The following is a 22,369-nucleotide window of genomic DNA, read 5'->3' as shown; positions in this document are numbered from 1 at the left end:
TATAGAAATAATAATAATAATAATAATAATAATAATAATAATAATAATAATAATAATAATAATAATGTGCTGGATGCATCTAATACACTGTAGTAATGCAGTTAAATGTACATTTATAATTTATACTAATTCCACAAATATACTTGGAAAAAGGCTTTTTATATGAGGAAATGTAGAATTTAATGCAACTAAACTCTTAAAATGTTTGGGTGAGATGGGAAGCATTTAGTTGAATGGAATGGGATTGCCATTCATTTTATGCTTAAAATATTAAGCAAGTTAATGATTAAACTATAACTACACAAAGACTGTCACCAAAGCGATACTTCTCCATCCCCATTACTTTCTCCAGTATTTAGATGAATATTCAGAGAAACCTGATACAGAAATAAAAATCCTTCTTCCAAAATTCAGGTTGAACTGAAAATTGCTGAGGCGCTGAGTGATGAAGGATGCTGCCATCAGTGAAATAAGACACAGTAGTGTAGCTTCTTGTCAAATGTTTCTGGCTTACTGCTATGAAATATCATCCAGTTAGTGCTGGAATCTTTTTTTTTTTTTTATCTGACATGCAAAATTCAAACCTTAAGTAGTAAACCTTTCTGGATCTTTTTTAATGTCCTAATACTAATAAGCCTTTTGGTCACATTACGAACACAAATGTGTGTACTTTATGTGATAAATCAACACAAGCTGACGTGTAATTTTGAGTCTAAGGAAAAGTAAATGAATGTTTGATTGGTTTATTTTACAAATAAAATACCTGAGAAGTTTGTTTTCTTTATATGTAGCTCCTTGTACTGTAATACCCCCAGATTTTAAAATACATTCACGTTTGTGGCGGTAATGTAACAAAGTGTGAAAAAGTTCACGAGTGCTTTTTTGTACATGATGAAAAAGACTAAGATTGGAAACAAGCAACATGAGTCTTTATGTTGTTAGCTAAACTACCAAGTGATTTGTATTGATTTGACCGGTTAATCAAGAGAGTGAAAATGCTATCCTTCATCCGGCAGACCTCAATGACCAAAAAAAAAAAAAAAATAGCAGCCTGTTTGACATATGTATGTCTGGATTCATTTGATGTATAGATGACCTCCTGGTGGCATTAGGGCTGCAGCCAAAGGCCTCCTGAAGCCAGCACAGATACCCCTCTTACAATATTCTCTTTACTCGACAGCCATTAGAGCCTCACGCTGACACACACTTACACCCGCTACACTGCCACAGTGGCTCATTCATGATAGGTGGTTGCCGATGGTGTGTGTGAATATCTTAAGCGCTGTCATTAAAGGGCAAACAGATTTGGTCTACCTGGAAAACATTCTGCACACACGTGCGCATTAACAGACACGCCAACCAGAGTGGGGAGAGGGAATTTCTCCCCCCCACCCACCCTCTACCGCAAAGTGACCTGGCGGTTGAGGTGTTTTGGGAGGCCGAGCAAGAGTGTTTACTCACTGTATGAAAGTTTGTGCAACTGTAAAGAGGAATTGGTTGCAGAGAGGAGAGCGGCGGAGCAGAGAGGGGAGGGGAGCGGAGTAAAAATGTGCCAGCCATGCATCATTTCATTATTAATAGCCATGTCGGAATAAAAATGCTAACCTTGTCTGTTCCAACGGACTGAGTCTGCAACCACCACATTCTTCCCTGTGTGTGTGTGTGTGTGTGTTTGTGTGTATTTGTGTGTTTCGGGGGTGGGGGGGGGGGGCACTAGTCCACAGCGGGGTCCCGTTTCCCTTTGTTGGGGCTGCGTAGGGTGAGCTGATGAAGTCATTGCAACCTACACAGGTAAAAATATCTGTGTGTGTGTGTGTGTGTGTGTGTGTGTGTGTGTGTGTGTGTGTGTGTGCGTGTGTGTGTGTGTGTGTGTGTGTGTGCGTCGTGGCGATGTTTTCCTGTGTGGAACGCACCAGGAAGAGAGCACCAGCGTCCTACAGAGAGGGGCATTGTTATCGACCTCCGAACACACACAAATGCATCACCCCTCCCAGACCGTGCGGCCTGATCGGCACGCTGTCTGCGTCGCCACGGCAACACGTAGCACACGCCCAAACAACAACAAACAACATGAAAAAAAAAGAGCGAGGAATCAAAAGCCCTCGCTGCTCACTTATCTGGTGCTTTAAAGTGGTATTTGGACGACTTACAGATTTTTGCTGGCTTTGCTTTTTTTTTTGTCGCACTTAAGTATCTCAGATCCTAAAACTCAATGTCGGACAAGCGCTACATGAATAAATACAACAAGCTATTTTCAGGTCATGATTTAATTTACAGTATATTGGAGGGAAAATATTTTTATATGAACTTGTAAACATTTTGTTCAATAATTAATTAATTAGGATCAGACACTTTTTTTTGGAAAGCTGAGTTAAAATTTACCCACCTCTGATTATCCCCAGGTCTGTTTTATATAAAATTTATTTAAATAGATCCAGTGTAATAACATGAAATAGCCTAAAAGTAACACACCATAACCTGATCTAAAGCTTTTAAAGAACAGATCAGAAAGTCATTTTGAAGTCTTTGGGACATAATTAAACCACAGTGAGAACCAATATCCACAAATGCAGAAAACATGGCCTACTGTGGAACCCTCACCCAATTGACTAGTCTACCAAAACCATTCCAACAACAAGTTTCAAGTTTATCTTTAAAGCACATTTTAAGAACATCTACAAAGTTGACCAAAGTGCAAAAAACCCCCCAAAAAATAGCAACGAATACAATAACCAGAGACCCCCCACCCCCTGCGAGGTCTATTAACATACTATCACTATTAATACCAAGATTAACACCAGCATATAAATCTCTTAACACCAACATATAAAGATTAACAATAATACAGGTTTGATGTAATAAAATAAAAGGGCACTCGTTCAAAGGTTTACAAAATATTTCACTTTTAATAAAAGCCTCAGTTTATAAAAAGATCGCTGTGCAACTGAGCGAATCCATCCACATTCAAAAGCACTACTGACCAAAAAAAATAAAATACATCTCACTTTTACCTAAAACATGTAAATAAACTCCAAGGCTTTTAGTAAAATATTCTGTGGACTGGTGAGAACAAGAAGAAAGTTTTTCTGTTTGTGTGTTGCGTTGCATCAAAAGTAAAACTAACACATCATTTGAATAAAGAGCTCTTATATGACAGTCAAGCATGGTGGTGGTAGTTCGATGCCCTGTGCTGCTTCAGGACTTGGACAACTTGTAGCAGTTGATAGAAACATTCATTTTTCTCTCTAAATGAAAATCCTGTCCGTCCATCAGTTTGTGACATTCAGCTTGAGCACGCTTGGGTTATGGAGAGGGACGATGATCCAAACACAACAGAAACCATGTTGCTAAATGGTTCAATAAATCGTAAGTTTCTGCAGCGGCCTGGTCAATATCCAGAATTAAATGATGCTGTCGTGGCCCAATTCATGCTGAAAACCCTGCGGCTGAATTCAAACAATTCTGCAAAGGAGAGCGGCTCGAAGTCCCTTCACGGCGATTTTAAAGACTCAATGCCAGTTCGCAGCTGTTGCCACAAAGGGGTGGCACAAGTTTGTTTTTTCACACTGGACCAGATTGATTTGTGTAGATTTATCACCCCACCAAACACAGCCATCATATTAAAACAGCTTTTCTTATTTACTCGGGTCATCTCCCTCTGATACCAACATTTGTCCGATGATCTGAAACCTTTAGGTGTGACAAAGCTGCAAGTACAATCTGCGAAGGGGCAGTTCTTTCACATCGCTGTACGCCCTAACACGACATTCTTTCTATATTCATGTATTCAGTGTTCGGAAAGAAAATATCGCCATTGGTGTGTGTTTTTATTTTTTATTTTCATTTTGCTGTGATGCAGTTGAACTAAGCCGCACACACCGAGAGTTGGATGCAGGAAAGCGCGGCACGATGGAACTGCGGAGGTGTAATCTGTCAGACAGGAAGCCAGCGGGGTCAGAGGTCATTGAGCACTAATCGATTAGCCGTCAGTTAGCGCGGCACTCGAGGGGAGAGCGCAGCTGTGGCCAGCTTTCTTCCAACATGTATGTGTGTGTTTTAAGCTTAAGTGTTTATGGTTTTAAGCCCGTGTGTGGTTGTCAGGAGCTCTTGTAACAGTGTGTGGGTGCACGTGTGTTTTCTCTGACGAAGGGTTCCAGCTGATTTTTTTTTTTTTCTTTGGACGGGGGGTGGTGTGTGGGGGGGGGGGGGCTTTTTGTTTGGTCTGACCCTTTGAGGTTAAATGCCTCTCTCTCCCCCCCTCTTCCTCTCATTCTCCGTCTCTTCTTGTATCTTTCGCCGAGCTGAGAAAGCAAGATAGAGGCACTTGAACTTGGGTCGCGTTGTGTAGGTGTAAGCCGGCTCTGGTGTCAGACTCGCAGCAATCATCTGGGTGTCTGTTTAAAATAAAAGACAGCTTCAGTGCATCTGCATTTCTTCTCTCTGTGCCCTTGTGTCTTTGCAACACATTTGATCCTTTTTGGTTAGTCATACCCTCGCTTTTCATAAGAAACCGCCCTGGAAGCCACATGGTGACAGCAACGCTGTCCGATTGCTATTTGCGTTTACTGAGAAACATGCACAGAAAAGTAAGTAAGTAAACTTTATTTTATGTGGCACCTTTCACGCGATACAAACCACAAAGTGCTTAACAATATAACACCCGTGAGCACAGAAAATAAAAACATAAAAACGATGAAAACAGCACACACCATACAGCATAAAACTAGTTAAAAGACAATCTGAATAAGTGGGTCTGCAGCTGCTTCTTAAAAGACTCAACACAGTCAAAACAACGCAAAGATGGAGGCAACACATTCCACGATCGTGGGGCCACAGCTCAAAGGACCAATTCCCTCTGGTCCTAAAATGTGTTTGTGGAACCATTAACAGCCTTTGACTGGAGGATCTCAAAAATTTGACTGAAGTTTAAATAAACCTCGTGGTTCCACAGGTTCTTGATCTGATTAAGACTTATTAACTGTCCTCAGGAAGTGTTTGTTAGTGCAAATTGCACAGTTCCTTACATAATTCTGTAAAGCGACTGCTGTTTTTCTTTGTTTTAACTTGAACATTTCATTGGTATTTGAATATGGCTTTATTATCTATTGATAATTGCACAGTAGTTTTCCCTTTCTGGCAAGTCCTTCTCATCTGCTGCACAGCTTAACTTTGCATTTAGCCAATTTTTTATAGTGTGTTTTTTGGATTTTTGAATGTAATTTTTCTAGGAATGCTCATTTTTCGTTCTTCCATGGGTGTTTTTGGTTTGTGTCTGTGTGTTATATGTGCATTCTGAGCCGGTGTGTCACCAAACTTTCATGAAGGTTACATAATGACAATAAAGACTGTTGATTCTTGATTCAGTGAGAAGGGATTACAGCTTTTGAAGGTGGGAGAAATCTTGATCACACAGGGCTGTCGAAGTAGTGACTAAAATGTTCAAATGAACTCTAAAATACACTGGTAGCCAGTGTAGAGATTAAAACTGAAGTAATACGCTGTCTCTTTCGTGTGTCGGTTAAAAGCCTGGCAGCAGGATTGTTAACTGACTTGAGACAGCCAAGATACTTCTTTTTCAAATACATAAAAAGGCTGTTTAAATAGTCAAGACGAGATGAAATAATAGCACAAATAACCCTCTCTGATTCAGCCTTTGACACCAAAGCTTGAAACTTAGAAATATTTCTTAGCTGGAAGAAACTGTTTCTGGTTAATACACGACAACGGCACGCCAATATGGCAGAATCAAAATTAATACTGAGGTTTCTGAAGTTTGGTTTGACAGAGGAGGCCAGTACACACCATGCTAGATATTGGTTGATTTCACTTATTTGGTTCTCAGGGGAGATAATTAGTGTTTCAGTCTTAACAGAGTTTACCTGCAAGTGGTTGTCACAGAGCCACTGTTTGATACTACTAACACAGTTTATCAAGGAGGACAACCTTAGATGTTCAGTTGGCTTAAAAGAACAGTACGGCTAAATATCATCAGCATAGAAATGATGAGACACATCAGGGAACTGCCTATGGAAAAACATATATTGCCTTTCCTCTGTGATGCATTAGAGCACATTCATGGGATTTAATAATCTAAAAAAACAACCTTTTACAGGAGAGTTAAAAACTCCAACCTCAACAATTGCTGATCTGCTTTACTTCTTCAGTCATAGCTTTATAAAATGCATGGGATAATGTAGAGCACAAGTTTCCTCTCACTTGAACCATTGCTTGAAAATTAGTTACAAGGGACATTCAATCAATCATTCAATCAGACGTTTGCTACAGCACTTTACAGGTATAAAAACACAACCTTTCTTCTAAAACATGTATTAATGGATTATGGGAGTACCTGAGAAAGGAGTACAGCTACAGGTATGCCACAAAGTATAATTAGATCCTTGTTAAGTCTATACAAGGAACACATTGTTTTTGGTCGTAACAGTTCACAAATAACACAATGTCCTCATAAGTAACATAGATGAAGATAAAAGAGATAGATTATTATAACTGGTAGGCCTTTTATTGCTCGTAAACGTATCTTCAAGATGTTTGTGTTCTAGTTTTTATATCAAAGCTGTATCCACATATATTTCTTCCCCTTTTTCATTTTTTTTTTTTTTTTTACTAAAGATAAGAATCTTTGTGATAGATTTTCAGTCTCCGGTTTTTGCCAACCCTTGACCTAACAATCCTGATTTTGGTCAAATTATGTTTTTTCTTTAGGAGTCATGAATGAATGAATGAATGAATAGTTACGTTTTAGTCTTCTTCACTCAGTAACAGATTACACACAGAAGAGTTTTTTTTTTTTTTTTGTTATGGCGCTGATGCTCGGTGAACGGAATTCACAAGGATTACTCAGAATCATGCAAAATACCATTTTGGGCAGGATTTTGATAAAGGATGATAAAGGAATAGGATTATATATGTATATATATATAACCAAGTTAAAAGCTCTGATCAAACATTCTCTTGTTGCAGGGTGTTTGAACCTGAATGAAACTCGTAGATCTAGAAGTTTAAACTATGTTAGTCTACGTTGTATTCTGCATCCGTGCCAGGTGAGTTTCCTCTCTAATATTTGTGTCTCTCCCTGCGTCTAATTATGAGACCCCCGCAGCCAGCACCCTTAATGGGAGGCTGGTAGGTGAGACTGGGAGACATGAGGGGATTGGTGTTTGGAAGGTGACCACCTCATTATAAGAATCCATGTTATAATGATTTGTGGTATATTGAGTCTGTGTGTGTGTGTGTGTGTGTGTGTGTGTGTGTGTGTGTGTGTGTGTGTGTGTGTGTGTGTGTGTGTGTGTGTGTGTGCGCCTATAGACACAGCAGTTTTTGTTGTCTCCCTCCAGCAATTGGAGCTCGTGACCTTTCACCTTCCTAACTACACCCAAATCCAAGTGCTTAAAATTCTTCTGACTGTAGACACATCTTGCCTTCCCCCCCACACTGAAACAGACTAATTTTCCTTTATGACTTGCGAGCGATTTTAGCGAAATTGCAGGTAGTAACTGCAGCTGAAAGTCAGATTTATGCCCGTCTCTGACAATATGCTCATTTTCCGTGTGTAGGGGCGGCTGTTAAGCGGTAACAGATAGCCTGAGCGTGCTTGCGTGGTGATGCTGTCATTACCGTTGTGCTTCTCCGCTGATGTGCCGCGGCTGATGTCACACGCTCAATTGGCCCCGCCGACAGCCGCCATCACTCAGGCTGTTTACTACACTTTTACTACAGTTATCACTCACCACACGCTAAGATAACACACCGGGACTCAGACACAAACGCACACACACAGACGCAGCGGTGGCTGTCTGGGCGCTTTGTCTCACCCATCAACACGAGGAAACACTCAATTTAGGCAAAAGTGTGTGTTTTGAGGAGTCAGAGGAAGAGACGGGGGAGTGAAGGAGGTGGCAAAGCAAAACAACTGTGGCATTGTCTTTAAATTTGGGACCACTTCATCACGTGTCGGTTTAGATAAACTTTGGTATTCGTGGGGGGCTGTGAGCATTCTGAGAGGGGGAATGTTCAGTTTAGATGCATGTGCAGTAGTGTTAGAAAGTATTACAGTAAGTACAGATTTTTTTTTCTGTTTCTGCTTTTCTGTCACACTCAAATGCCTCAGATCATAAAACTAAGTTTGATCAGACAAAGATAACCCTGATTAATATAAAAAACAACTTTTGAATGATGATTTCATTTATTAAGGCAATAAAGCTATCTGAATCAATCTCCCCCATCCCCCGAAAAAGTAATTGCCCCTAAAATCAATAACTGGTTGGGTCGCCCCAACAACTCCCATTTTTGGTCCACTCTTCCTTGCAGAAGTGTTTCATTCAGCTCCATGAGCATAAACGACCTGCTTCAGGTCACTCCACAGCATCTCAATTGGATTTTAGACTTTGGCTGGCGCTCACTGTGTTGGTGACGCTTTCCAGGCTGATACATGCCTATGATTTTCCAATTTCTTTGTTCAATTTCTTGAGATCAGGGCATCAGTGTTGCCTCTTGACATCTTTTAGGCTTCTTCATGTCGTCAGACTGCTTCTTTATAAGGGATTTCTTGATTCTGTGGATATGGCAGTAATCAGTGTAGCTACTGGAATTAAAGCAAACAAAAATAAAAAAACGTATTCAGCTTATTTAATGATTAATCAAGAATGATTTGGATTAGTTTATGGAGGTAATCATTTTTGTTGTTAAAATTTCTTTCATGATCTCAATCTTTTAATTTGATCAAACTAAAGCTAAACCAAAAAATAAACCTGCAAGCGGCAAATAATAATTTATAAGCGTGTATAAATATGGGCACACGCGTTTGTTTTACTGGTGTATGTGTGCACATGAACGTGAGCACTGTGCCTTATTTTCAGATGATTAACTAACTTGCCTACCTGAGGCTGTTCCTTGCACCCTGGCCCGTGCCTGCCCATAAGACGGAGCGTCAGCTAGGAACGCTTGATTTATGCCGCCTGAATATGTAACGAGAAGTTGTAAATTCGCCTATCCGGGGCTACACGCGCCGCCATTCTGTACTGTCATAATTTAGGCACCACTTTCATGTCTGAGATGCTAATTGGTTAAATTAGTGGGTTAGTTCTGGAGATTTATGGCTGACTAACAAAAAGAGTTCAGGGGGAAGAGCACCAGGAGAGGAATAACAGGGGAGTGGGGATGGGTGTAAAGATGGCCTTAGCAGGAGGAGAGGAGGAGTTAGACGGTACAGCGGTGGAGGGAAGTCACAGTTGTATGAGGGCTTTGTATTGCAGGACAGTTCTTCAGCTTAGAGCTGAGAATTTGTCATTTTATTGACAAAGACATGATAAAGGTGTCAGTGTTCAGCTGTTTTTGCAGTAATTTTAAATGAAATGGCCATGGAAAGTGGTGTCTGTGCTAAGCTGGGCTTATTTGTAAGCCAAAGGTTTCATCATCACAGCTGCAACTACAAACTTTTGTAACTTTGTGTATGCGGTGGATGCGTCATTGTGCAAGTTTCAAAAATCATTTGAAATATCTCTGCATTTAATTTGGGGAGGGGCACAAAGCCATATTTCACCTCCCACAAGACTGCTCCACAAGCGCAGTTTATCTCCAAAGCTTCTCTTCAGACTCTTTCTGTCAGCTTTGCTGTTTCAGGAGGTTAGCTGGCCTGTAAAAGGGTGTATTGTAAGCCAAATATTGTCTAAAATTTAGTCTTAAGGAGTCATGTTTTAGGTCAAAAACTTTTCCTACTCTTCTATTCTGCCATGTATTCACGAGCAAATGTGTATCGGTAGTTGTAAGACACTGGTTGTGCTGATCTGATTTGCTGGTTCACATGCTGGATTGTATGTGAGAATGTGTCAATGTTGTTTTATGGATCTGCTTTTATCAAGCAATACTCTTTCATATAATAATAATAATTCTGTTCAGATCATTTTTATTGTCTGTAGTGCATGTAATTGTTGAAGCAGCTTTGTTTAGCACACGATATACTAGACAAATTTCCCTGTGGGAACAATAAAATATCTATCTATCTATCATCTATCTATCATCTATCTATCTATCTATCTATCTATCTATCTATCTATCTATCTATCTATCTATCTATCTGTCTATCTATCTATCTATCTATCTATCTATCTATCTATCTATCTATCTATCTATCTATCTATCTATCTATCTATCTATCTATCTATCTATCTATCTTCTTTAAAAAGTAGCAAAAGAACATTAACATTTATTAAATTCCCTGCACATAAAGCAGAAGTCTTGTAGAATTATATCCATTTTTACACCGATATTAGCTTTAACACCTGCAATTCTAAGGTCATGACTGTTTAGTCCATTTTAGCGTAAAATTTTCTGTTAGGGTCATTATTTACAGTCATGCAAATTGGCCAATGAGACAGCTTATTCATTTTTGTCCTTTTAATCAGATCAGTTGTGATTTATGCAAATAACTGACTGCCACATAATCAATTAATTAATCAATTATCAATTAACCAAAGGCTCTTATTGATTTGTAAATGTCAATCAGATGAGTTTGTAAATCAGGAGCAGGGTAAAAGGCAGATAGGCTGTACTGCAACAAATTGGTTTCATCATACTTGTCAGAAAGGTAAGACTTTTTGGCTGCATCTACTTACAGATCCCATTCCTGTCCTGTTCAATTTGATGTTCAATACGGCTCTGTTCTGGGGCCATTCTTGTTTTTGCTTTATCTACTCCCACATGGTCCCACACTTGCATCTTTTAAGAATATTTCTTATCAATACTATGTAGATGATATCCAGTTGTATGTTTCCTCTCTTCCAAATGAAGTTTCAAAACAGCACATTTTACTAAAATGCCCGGATTCAATTAAAATCTGGATGGCTAAGCTTTTCTTATCGAATGAATAAAGAAAAAACTGAAGTAATCATCTTTGCATCAGAAAAAATAACTGTTAAGATAAAGCAGATCCTTTGGCCTCTTGGCTTTTTGGCTAAATCTTCTATTAAAAACCTTGGGATAACCTTTGATTTACACTTGAAATCATGTCAAATCTCTGGTTCATTGCTGTTTCTACCATCTGCAAAACATTGCCAAACTCAGCATTATTGTCTCTTGACCTTAGATGGAAAATTAAATTTGTGCTTTTTTTTTTTTTTTTTTTTTTTGTCCCATTATTGCAATGCACTTTACACAGCTAACCTTAAAACCTCTATAGATCGGTTGCAGTCACTACAAAATGCTGCTGCTAGGCTCCTAACTACATCTAAAGCATTTGGTACAGGACTCCACTGATAATGCAGTTTCATTGGCCCTCGATTTATTATAGAGTGCATTTCAAGATCCAAGTTTTGACTTGAAGAGCTATGGATGGACAGACACCAGTCTATATTGCTGAACTATTGCATCCCTGCGCCTTCATTAGGGCTCCGACAGCCGTGATGCTTAGACGAAATATTATCCTGGGCTATCAGGAGAAAGTGTTTTGACTTTGGATGTTATTTGTCTTTTTTGTGTTTTTTTTTTTGCTTGTGAAATTTGTTTGGATCAGTGAACAGGTAGCAACACATAAAAGTGGAATGACAATCTTTTGTTTGGTTAAAATCCTTTATGTGTTTGGAATGTTTGGAGATTAGGTAGAAGCATTTCAAGATTACCTATTGTTGGTGGGCTAATTAATATATCCTATTGTCTGCTATGTTTAGGCTGAAGGGGAATTATACTGCATACGTTTCTGGAGCATATGTTCTGTAATAATGTAGCTTATGCTGACAATGCTGTTTTGATTCCTTTTCATGTGTTATCGACCAGAAATAAATCATAAAACTCACGTGAACAGCTTTGATGTATTTTCATATACAATTTTGTTTAAAAGCCAAAAATATAAGTGTGGTTTGTGTCATTTAAAGGGGACATATGCAAAATCCACCTCTATAATCCTTATATTGTGTACTTGGAGTCTCTAGGAATGCAGAAAATGTGAATGTAGTCTTTCCAGGTGCTGCGTAGATATCTTTCTATTCTGTTTGGGTCATATTTTTCAGGCAGTTTTAGTTTTCTCTGTCCTCTATTACATTTTTTTAACAACTATGTCCCAGTGATTGCTGCAGAACTGCTAAGCAAGGTCATGGATTTCTAGCTTACCAGTTTCGTGACTCCACCATTTTTATTTCTCAGAGCAATCTTGTAGTCCAAGCCGAAGGATGCCGAAGCTACAAGTGGATAAGTCTCCAGTTGTTGCGCCGTGCCCCAGCGTTTTACCAAAAAGGCTCGAACGGGACTGAGTGGAACGCTCTGCGACCTGGAGGGCTGTGAGGTGTGAAGTGCCTCCTTTATATTTAAAGACACAGCACTAAAATGACTTGCTCTCAGATGCACCTCAGGACAGGGTTAAAAAGGGGGAACATGGGGGTAAATTCACGAGGAATTCAGACCAAAGCACTGCAGTTCCACTTTAAATAGACCACAACTGAGTGAATTCAACGTAAAAGGAAGGATTTAAAAGCATGATCCCTTTAAAGTGTCATTTAAAGTGAATAAAGCCATCAAACCTGCTTTCTAAAATCCAGAGTTATTTCTTTGCTTAGGGACAGATAGTTCTCACTGCTGTGAATATTTCTTTTTAAACTGTGTCCTCTGGGAAGCAACAGTTTTTATCTCACTGGGAAACATGGCTTGGCTGAAATCCACAAAAAACTTCATTGATGCTTTTCCAAGGTGTTGTGCAAGCTTACATTGAGCACAATATTTGCATAATGTCTACGTCAATTCAGCTCTGCATGGGATGCGTGATGATGACTTTTCTTTTCTGTTATACTGTGATCGTAATATATTTATAGTTTCTGGTCCTACTTAATGTTGCCATTTAACTTTTTTATGTTACTTTTACTGGTTTTATTCATTTAAAACATTCATTCATTTTTAAAGAGCAACCTTTTGAAATCTTGAAATGTTGGTGATCCTTTTGTATCTACTGTCTATTTCACAACTAAATTTGTTGTTTCAAGAAACATTTCTACAGGTCGTTTGGTGTTCTAATACTTTATATTGTTTATGTAGGAACCTGTAGGACAGTTTGAGACAGATAAATAAGGAAAAGTAGAGTTTAGCTTGATAGATCTGAACGAGAATAAAATATTGATATGATTCTTAGCAGCAGTTTGTGAAATAAACCTCAAAGACACAAAGCAAAATAGAAAGATTGTGGCTTCGATGACAATAACGGGCAAACTGAAATAGACTGGGTGGTGGTCTTTGCCCTGTGTGCGTGTGTGTGAGCGTATCTCTGTGTGTGTGTTTGTTCTCCCATATATTTGGGATCCTGTTTGTGTGCTTTTACGTGTGGTAACACCCTGGGCAGCTCATGAAACAGATGAGATTTCCATCCGAACAGGAAGTGGATCATTGCCCCTTCCTGTGCAAAAACATTCAGACCATGAATGCTTTTTCGTCTTGCATACATACAAGCACACACACATACACACACACGCACACACAAACATACACAGCTGCTGAAGAATCTAAAAGCCCGACGACAGGCGTGCATTTAGCATGCTGATTTATAACACTCACAGCTTTTATGTCTGTGTATGTGTAAATGCAGCATGACATTTCCTATTTCCAGAAACACAGACAATAGGAGGTGAGTTCATTCTGGTGTTTGTAGCTGTTCACTGTCTGGCCCTTTACCCCCCCATCACACACACACACACACACACACACACACACACGCACACACACACACACACACACACACACACACACACACACACACACACAAATATGTATTATTTGAATTTAAAGATGTAAAGTAACATCAGAATCAGCATCCTAGAAGCGATTTAAGGTTTACAAAAAGACGGACGGACAGACGGACTCACACACGGGCGGGCAGACAGGGTGTGTGAGATATTGTTGTTGCTTTTTATAATTAGTTCGGGAAGCTTCGACAATCGTCTGTCAGTAACAAGAGGCGGTATCAATCTCCGCCTGACAATAGAAGGAAAGACAAACACACACACTTCATTCCTCCTTTGTGTACGTGTGTGTGTGTGTGTGTGTGAATGTGTGTGTTGTACAAGAATACCAGAAAGAGCAGCGTATGCTTCTAATGTGCACCTACATTTTAAGAAACTCATTGTGCCAACAATGCAGTTGCCAGATTCATTTATTTTTACTCTCTGTGTTCAGCAAAACAGACAGTTCAGAAATGTGTCTGCGATCGAGTAAAAGTTTTAAGATGCCCACAGAGAAGCTGTGCTGCACTTCTGCAAACAAGGATTAAAAAAAAAAACTGTGTAACATAGGAACAAAATCCTCTTAGATGGAGTGTAGGTTCATTTAAATAATGAATGATTTTCTGGGAGTCAGCATGAATCATTCTTAGAGAGTTGCAGTCTAAATTTTGTTATTGAGTCACCAAAAGCATGATTTTCAAAGATGGCCCCCGACTTCATATTCTGACATGGCATCCAGGGACGACACAGTTTGTTTTCAATTGTTGCTGCCTCTGAAAACTCAGCCATGGTTAAAGACCAAGCTTCTGCACTTTTAACACACTTCAGTATGCTGTGGTGTTTCTGGTGTCATTTTTCAAATGAGAAAAATCCATCTGTCAGCCAGGAGCTTTTAACACCAGAACCTGACAAACATTCAAAATGTGACCAGGCATGGGCTTGTTACCAAGGTATGTCAAGGGTTTTAATAGTTTTCTTCAGCTTTCTGGATTACAGAGAAGCAGAATGTTGCCCCCCCCCCCCCGCCCTCACCTGTTGCTCACCTGCTTAGCCTCGTTTACAAGAAAGACAAAAGGTTTTGACCTGGTAAAATCCATCACTCCTGTTGAGATAATTGCAGTTTGCAAGAAGCCAAATGGAGGCTCTACCTGAGCAGAGAGTCCAACTGATTAACAACCTGAAATAAGCAGGAGGAAATATTGATGCAGTTGTATTTGAAATTTATTATTTTTACACATTTCTGTTTAAAATCTTTTGTATGAGTACCGTGATAAAGGGATGCTTTGTGATATTAACGCAATGTCATCATTCTGAGAGGATTGCCATGCCTTCAATATGAAGCATCTATTGGCCAATAATACTGTGATAAAAAAAAATATTCATAAACTTTCTTTGATATCAGGTAACTGAACTATCCACAAAAGAGATGTGCACTGTAAGGCATATAAATGATTAAATGTTACCACTCTAACTCTGCTATTTTTTTTACTAATATGAATGAATTAATCCCTAGTTATTCCTGTTTTATTATGTAAAACACCTAAACAGTTCCTGAATACACTCCGGGATACATTAAATGAATGCATCTTAAATGTTCTCTGGCTATTCAGCTGTTAACTTAGGGCAACAATGGCTTGTTTACAAAAGGCAGACACCACATGTAGGCTGTTTCCAATCGCAAGTTTATCCTTGAAATTTCAATGTGAGCCTGATTATGGCATCCTGAGATCTAGCTGATGGTAGAAGATGCTTCTTCTTAATACATACATGTTTTAACATCCTTGTGGGTTTGCTGAATGCATTTTCAGGAGATAACTTTTGAGCTAATTTTAATTAATGGCATAGTTGATACACATTTGGGAAAAAACACAGGACGACACCTTAAAACACCTTTTATTGCAGATGCATAATTCAGTAATCCCTAAATTCCTGTTTCTCTAGGATAAGAATATCATTTTAATTTCGCTTCAAAAACGGGAAAGACAAGAAAAAATGCATTTGAACTAAAACAGATGCTGGTTAGTTCTCATAGGTCAGGAGAAGGCTACAAGAAAACAGCTTCACCTATAAGCTTGCCCATAGCTACAGTCAGAGCAATAATTAGAATGTTTAGAACAAGCCAGTGATGATGACAAATGTTTTTCCAAGGCTCACAGTTAGGAAACGGCAGATAAAAAGTCTTCTTGACAGCAGTTTGAAGGCTTTTGTGGACGTCTGTGCCGGGGCTGCCAATAATCATGGAAGGCACTGAGCGTGACACCAAGACTCACGTCCAAATGAGTTTAATGCGACTAAATCTCCCGTGCCTTCTTTGCGTTTATGTCTGCAGTGAACGTGAACGTGCGGATCCAAAAAGGCCAAATCTAGTCCGCTGAAAGAACAGATCAGTGACTGTAAAGATATCACAGGACTCATTAGTAGACCCGCTGATACTTTTTGTTGCTCACAGCTGGCTGTGTGCTGCTCAACCTGTATGTTGATTTACTATGTCATTAAAGAGGCAAAGAGAGTCTTTGGCTATTCATAACGGGCTTCGTGTTTTCGTTATCAAAACCAGATGGATTTTAGTCAGGGATGAGAAATGTAAAAACTGTTTAACCTCCACATCGCTCTTTACTCCTTCAGCTAAAGGTGATAATAGATGCATTGAATCTGCTGCTTGGTACTCATCATTGGGTCCAATTTTTTTTTTGTCTCCCACCAGAGCAGAGCTCCAGTATTTAGTCAATAAAACTGTGAGTATGTTTTTTTTTTTTAAGAAGTGCTTGACAGCGATCCCACGCTGTGTTTTACGACTGCTCTTGCCCAGGAGGAGAGAATCAGAGCCAGCCCAGAGAGGAACCTGCGAACCGATCCAAGAAGCTGCAGGACTCACATGGAAATCGGCCGAAGCGAAGACAATTTTCACCTCCTAGGACACGGATTCTTCTCACTCCATCAAATTTTATTCATCTCCCTCTTTTCTCAACCTGAGTCAGCCGCTCACTGTTCATGTTTCTTCCTGCCTGAAGTAGAAACTCTGCCCCTGCTATCCCCTCCGTAGCCCTTTTGGCACAGTGGAGCCATAAAGATGAATGTGTTTTGCTGCAGTTTCATGTGACGGACCAAAGGGCTTCCAGCCTGCAGTTCTGGAGCTCCACTTGGCTCTGTATGCTGTTCACATTGACTACAACAAAATACTATAATGTATATAGATCTCAGCACTATTTGTATATAGAAAGGTGATCTAAAAGGTGTCTTTTTAGGAGTCCTTTTAAATTAGTTTCATCCCATACTTCTACTGAGTTTCCACAATAGATGGAACAAGGAATAAATTTTTTGTTCAACTGCTCGCTAACATACTTTTTTTCCCCATTCTTTCCCAAAAAGGTGGGGCGTTCAACTCAAAAAAAATGTAGGCATTCTCTTGCTGTAATGTCACAACGCTTTTCTTTGTTCTAAAATCGGGAAATAATTTTAAAATTGTAGTCCATTTAACCGAAAAACAATCTAATTTTATTCAGTATTTTTAAATATTGTTTTGAAGGCTCACACCGGGTTTGCAGCTCTATTGCAAAGGTGGGTGACCCTGTGAAACCGACACATGGTAATGCACAATTTTGGAAGAAAAATGTTGGCGTGGTGTACGTTTTAATTGAGTCAAGACTTTGTGAGGCCGCCTTTTAATGCAGTTACAGTATCGCTCAGCCGGCTTTCCAGCATCTATACACTGTCTTACGTCTTTTTTTGGACTTGACAGGTCACCGGTCCATCACAGGGCATCGCAGAGACAAACAACCATGCACAGATAATTTAGAGTAACCAATTAACCTAACAGTTTTTTTTTTTTTTTGGCTGTGGGAGGAAGCTGGAGTACCCAGAGAGGACCCACGCATGCACAGGGAGAACATGCAAACTCAACGCAGAAAGACCCCCGGGTCAAACCATGAACTTCTTGCTGCAAATCAACAGTGCTACCAACTGCACCACTGTGCCGCCCTTCTTGTTTTCATAATAGCTTAAGCTAAAGCAGATTGGATGTAGAGCGCCTGTGAACATTACTTTTCTATTCCTGCCGCAGGTTCTCAACTGAATTTAGGACTTTGACTGGGCCATTCCCAGTAAATATGCTTTAATCTAAAGCGGTCCAGCGTAGCTCTGGCTTTGTGTCTGGGTGGCTGTCCCTGAGGAAGATGAACTTCCACCCCTAAACATGTTTATCTTTATGTATGAACATGTATTTAGCTTCATCCATCTCCCCATAAACTCTGGCCAGCCTCACTTCCTGTAGTGAAGTAATTCATCCCCCACAGCATGATGCTGCTGCCACCGTGGGGACGTGTAGTGTCTTAATCTCATTAAAACTCATTGAAGTTTGTTGTGGCAACGTGACTAAAGTGGTTCTATGCAAGGCGTTGTATGTGGAGTGAGTTCAGCATGCACAGCCTTTCCTCCGCAGAGGGGGGGGAGGTTGAAAGAGGAGGGGGGAAAAAATGCCGCATGTTCTTTTTTTTTTTCTTGGAGGACAGCTCTGAACCCTCCTCGTCTTCCTCTTAACATCTTTCTCCTCTTATCCACCACCTTCTGCTCCTTAACAAGACATACTAAATATTTCCGTTAGTTGGGAAAGCGTCCCCTCTCCAAAAGTCGCTGAGGTTGGCGCTGCATTCGCCAGCGCTTTTTTCCCTCGTCCCAGCGCCTCACCTCCTCGCGCTGCATGGGAAGCGTTTTTTTTTTTTTTTATGGACTAGGCCAAGTTATGAATGTTCAGCTGTGTTTATGGCTTCTGAGGCATTTAGTGAAAGGAGGGGAGCATGTGTTTTATTAGCTTAATTGGGAAAGAACAGCTTCCTTGCTTGCATTAGCACTATTTTCCTCTCATCAACTGCCTTGGCTGGGGAGATAGCACTCTGCGCTGTAAAAGGTGGTGTTTGAATGTTGTTTCTTCCTCTGGGGATGAGGAAAAGGCTACCGTGTGATAACGTTGGATGTTAACAAGTTGGAAAGGTGGGGCTTTGACAGTGAGATGCTAAAAAGCTGAATAAAATCCTCTCAGTCATGTGAAGTGACCTGAATCTGTTGGTGTGTGTATCTGCAGGCCTCCTCTCGGAGCCTGACTGCTCCTTTCGTTAGTCGAGAGGAGAGCAGATACTGGCTATTCCTTTGAGTCTGACAACACGCAGTGATCCCTCAATGTGTTTTTATCTCATTTTCCATCCCTCCCTCCCTTCTTTCACCACTATATCCCTCCCAAATCCTTTTAATTCTACCCCCCGCTCACCTCCCTCCCTTTTCCCGCGCGTTTCTGATCCCCCCCCCCCATGTCTGAGGTGGAGACTAAACAGCCAAGTTATTTATTGTGATGTTTTCGTGGCCGCCTGGTTTAAATAATAGTTCGGTCTCTCTGCAATCTTCCCTCTCATCTCCCTGACTTTATTCTTCCTTTCTTTCTTGCTGCTTGCCGTCGCTCTTTTTCTCACTCCGTGTTTCGCTGCGCTCACCCCTCCTCCCATCACGCTCCAAATAATGGTACATTGTTAACTGGCTGTCTATTGTTTGTGTTGTTTTCTTGGCTAAGTGGAGGGTGAATAGTTTTTAGATGACAAACATGTAAGCGCACTGCCAGCCATTCTGATCTGCCGGGCTGGGCCTAGTTACACACACAACTGTCTGAAGCTCGCTTACCCTCAATAAGTGGAGATTTATGGTGCAATGCTGTGTCAGAGAGTGTTTTGTGTGTGTGTGTGTGTGTGTGTGTGTGTGTGTGTGTGTGTGTGCTCATAAGTGCATTTGAGGGGGTGAGACTTAGTGCGGTTTTGTGTTTTTTGTGACACCATTGTGGTTACGAGTTTGAAATATAGACTTGGCCTCAGTGCGTTGCCATTCAGAACTGATAATGATGGTTAGAGTCTTTACACGCGGGTAGAAATCATCCCTCACATCTGCACAGACAAAGAGCCGTTTGCTTCAGTTTTCATCTGACACTTAAAGAAGATGATGCAAATCCACGATGCTTGTCTTTGTGAGCAAGGTACCAACTATTTTATCCACCAGGCTGTCATCAGTCAACTATCGCCTAGAAGATTAAAGCATAAGAGTCTAATGTATTCAGTCAAATTAGCCAGGAATTGTGCAAAGATGAGACGACAGACATCTTTCATACTGTGTATTTCGTGTTTTAAATGTAAGCAAATTGCTTTTGTTTTATTCTGTATTTGCTTTGACTTGGTCTTGGATCTCACTGTATATCACACCTATTAATAGACCCATTTAGCCCACTCCTACCAGCACAATGATGTTAAAGCACATATCTTTTCGCTTTGGTGGGACTGAAATATGCATCTGTTCATTTAAATGGCGTCATTTAGTTCGCTCACATGATTCTTGATATTGAGCTCTGAAAACGAGACAAGAATGAATCACTCTTCCTCGTTTTCAGAAAGGTGCAGGTTTTCCAAATCACAAACTGCTTTAAATAATCTATAACAAGCATACAATACTGCAGGTTTTGTTCTTGTGTATGATGCTAAATGCCCATTGAGAGCCATGCTCCTCATTGTTGGCTTTTCCCAAGGTTGCTGATACTTAACAGTACATTTGTTTTTATTGGTTGAATCATTGAACCACCTCAACTGACTCCTTTCAAGGCGGAGGTGGACCGATTCTTCCCCTGGTTGATGGAGCTCTAATGAAAGTCCAGCCACTCCATGGAGCGAGCTGATTTCAGCATTCGTACTTTCAGACATGATTTATGTCACATGACCGCCAACAGACCGGAAAAGTGCATTGTTGGCAGACGTGGCCTCGGTCTGTCTGTCCATCTCTGACACCATCCAACAATCTCTTGTGAATAATATGTGACGTCTAAACTTCTTTACTTGAGGCAAAGACTGACCCCCGACTAGGAAGAGCAGTCCACATTTTTCCAGTAAAGAACCATAGTCTGAGGCATGGAGGTGGTTAACATCTCAACGGCAAAAGTTCTTTAAAAAAATAATGAGTCTTTTCATGGTAAAGAAGAAAACTCCGGATTTAGTCTCATAGATTCAGGCAAGTTTCTTTTTGTTGTTGCAGAACATCAGGTGCAGGAACAAGCTTCAGAAATACGGAAACTACACCACAAGCCACACAAACTGAGGGTGCTTCTTTAATTGGATTGAAGTTAAATCCACTGAACTGCATGCAATGTTATTAGGTTTTTCTTTTCTATTGCCCCGTTCCCTTTTTTACTTTTTCTGTATGGCATGAGTTTATTTCTCGTACGCAGGCACCATAAACCTAACTGAACTGAAATTTTAGCTGCAACCATTGCCCCTTCTCGGTCCTTTTTGTTTCGATAAATGTAGAAATGAATGGCAACAAAAGACGCTTGAATAATTAAAATAACTGTGGGTACGGTTTAAAATACTGATACTTAAAAGGTAAAGAAATGTACTCACATTTAATCCTGATCACAAGTTAGTCTTTCATTCTCTCTGATGTATCATATCCAGATTGTTTAACTGTGAAAAGTAAATATGTATTATTCATACCACCTTCAACTTATAATCAAAAAGAAACGTATTGGGGGAAAAAATGGCAAACCCTGAACAAGGCAAAAGCCTATTAATCCACCCTTGTTGCCCAAACTTACAAATCTTTGCAGAAATAAAATGACCTCCAGCCCCCAGCCAGAAGCCTCTCCTTTGTCCTCTCTCTCTCTTCTGGCTTTTTAAAGCAGGATCTATCATAGTTTGGTGGTGCACATGTGAATGTGTGCTCACAGTCACACAGCGTTTATGGCAGCAGTCCCATCGTGGACGTGATGAGGGTGTGAAGCTGCATTTTAATGGATGATTATGTTTTATGTTTTCTCTACAATGACCTGCACTGGCAGAGCAATATTGTTCCCCTCCCATCCCACTGCTCACCAACACCCCCGCACACGTACACATACATGAACTGCCCCTTCTATGACTTCTTCCTCCGTGTAATATCCGTCGAGTATATACACCCCTCACCCCGGCGACTAGGCTTGCTTTCACCTCCGCCACCTTCCCAATCTCACCCTGAGCCATGCTGACATCAATGGTGACATCAGGTGCTCCCCTCTCTACTCGGAGCGTGACTTAACATCCAGCCTTTATAGTAAAGGACGTTCTCCTCTCGATTACCTGCTGATGGAAAGGTCAACCAGCATGAATAGAAAGGTTGGAACCACTCATAATGTAAAATGCGTGCCCTTCTCCTCTCCTCCTCCTCTCTCCTCCTTCTCCTCCACTTTCTTCTTTTTTTTACATGCCCTGTCAGCACTCTGAACTGCTTTCCTCCTTTAATCTGACACCCAGAATGAGTGTGATACAAAGACACCCTGCGAGACTGACAGGACTCTGTCAGAATCATATTCTGCCAGTATGAAGGGGATGAAAAAGGAAGAAGAGGTGAAAAAGGAGAGATACCACTCCTCTATCAGCGTTTAGCGGCAGAGCAACACAAAGGGGAAATTATTTTGAATTCAGGGGACCATTAGCATGACTATAGATGCATTAAAATGCTAGATAGCTGGGGGTTTAGGGGCCAGGGGAAACGGAGGGAGGGGCTTGATGTATGAGTGACTGTATCATCTCTATTACTGGGCGGAGCTGCAGTCTGTCACAAATGTTTGATTTAGAGGGTAGAAGGAGGAAATTTCATTTTAA

The 22,369-nt window shown here is 40.4% G+C and overlaps 1 protein-coding gene across 2 annotated transcripts in view; it reads left to right on the top strand.

The window, feature by feature from the left end:
• Positions 1–22,369, top strand: part of LOC105920574 (transcription factor COE1-A) — a 129,361-nt gene that overhangs the window by 34,805 nt on the left and 72,187 nt on the right. The gene's annotated exons all lie outside the window — the stretch shown is intronic.

Source organism: Fundulus heteroclitus, chromosome 11 (genome assembly GCF_011125445.2).
Source record: "Fundulus heteroclitus isolate FHET01 chromosome 11, MU-UCD_Fhet_4.1, whole genome shotgun sequence".
NCBI lineage: Eukaryota > Metazoa > Chordata > Actinopteri > Cyprinodontiformes > Fundulidae > Fundulus > Fundulus heteroclitus.
Note: the sequence above shows the minus strand (reverse complement) of the source record. Positions and strands in the feature narration are given on the sequence as shown.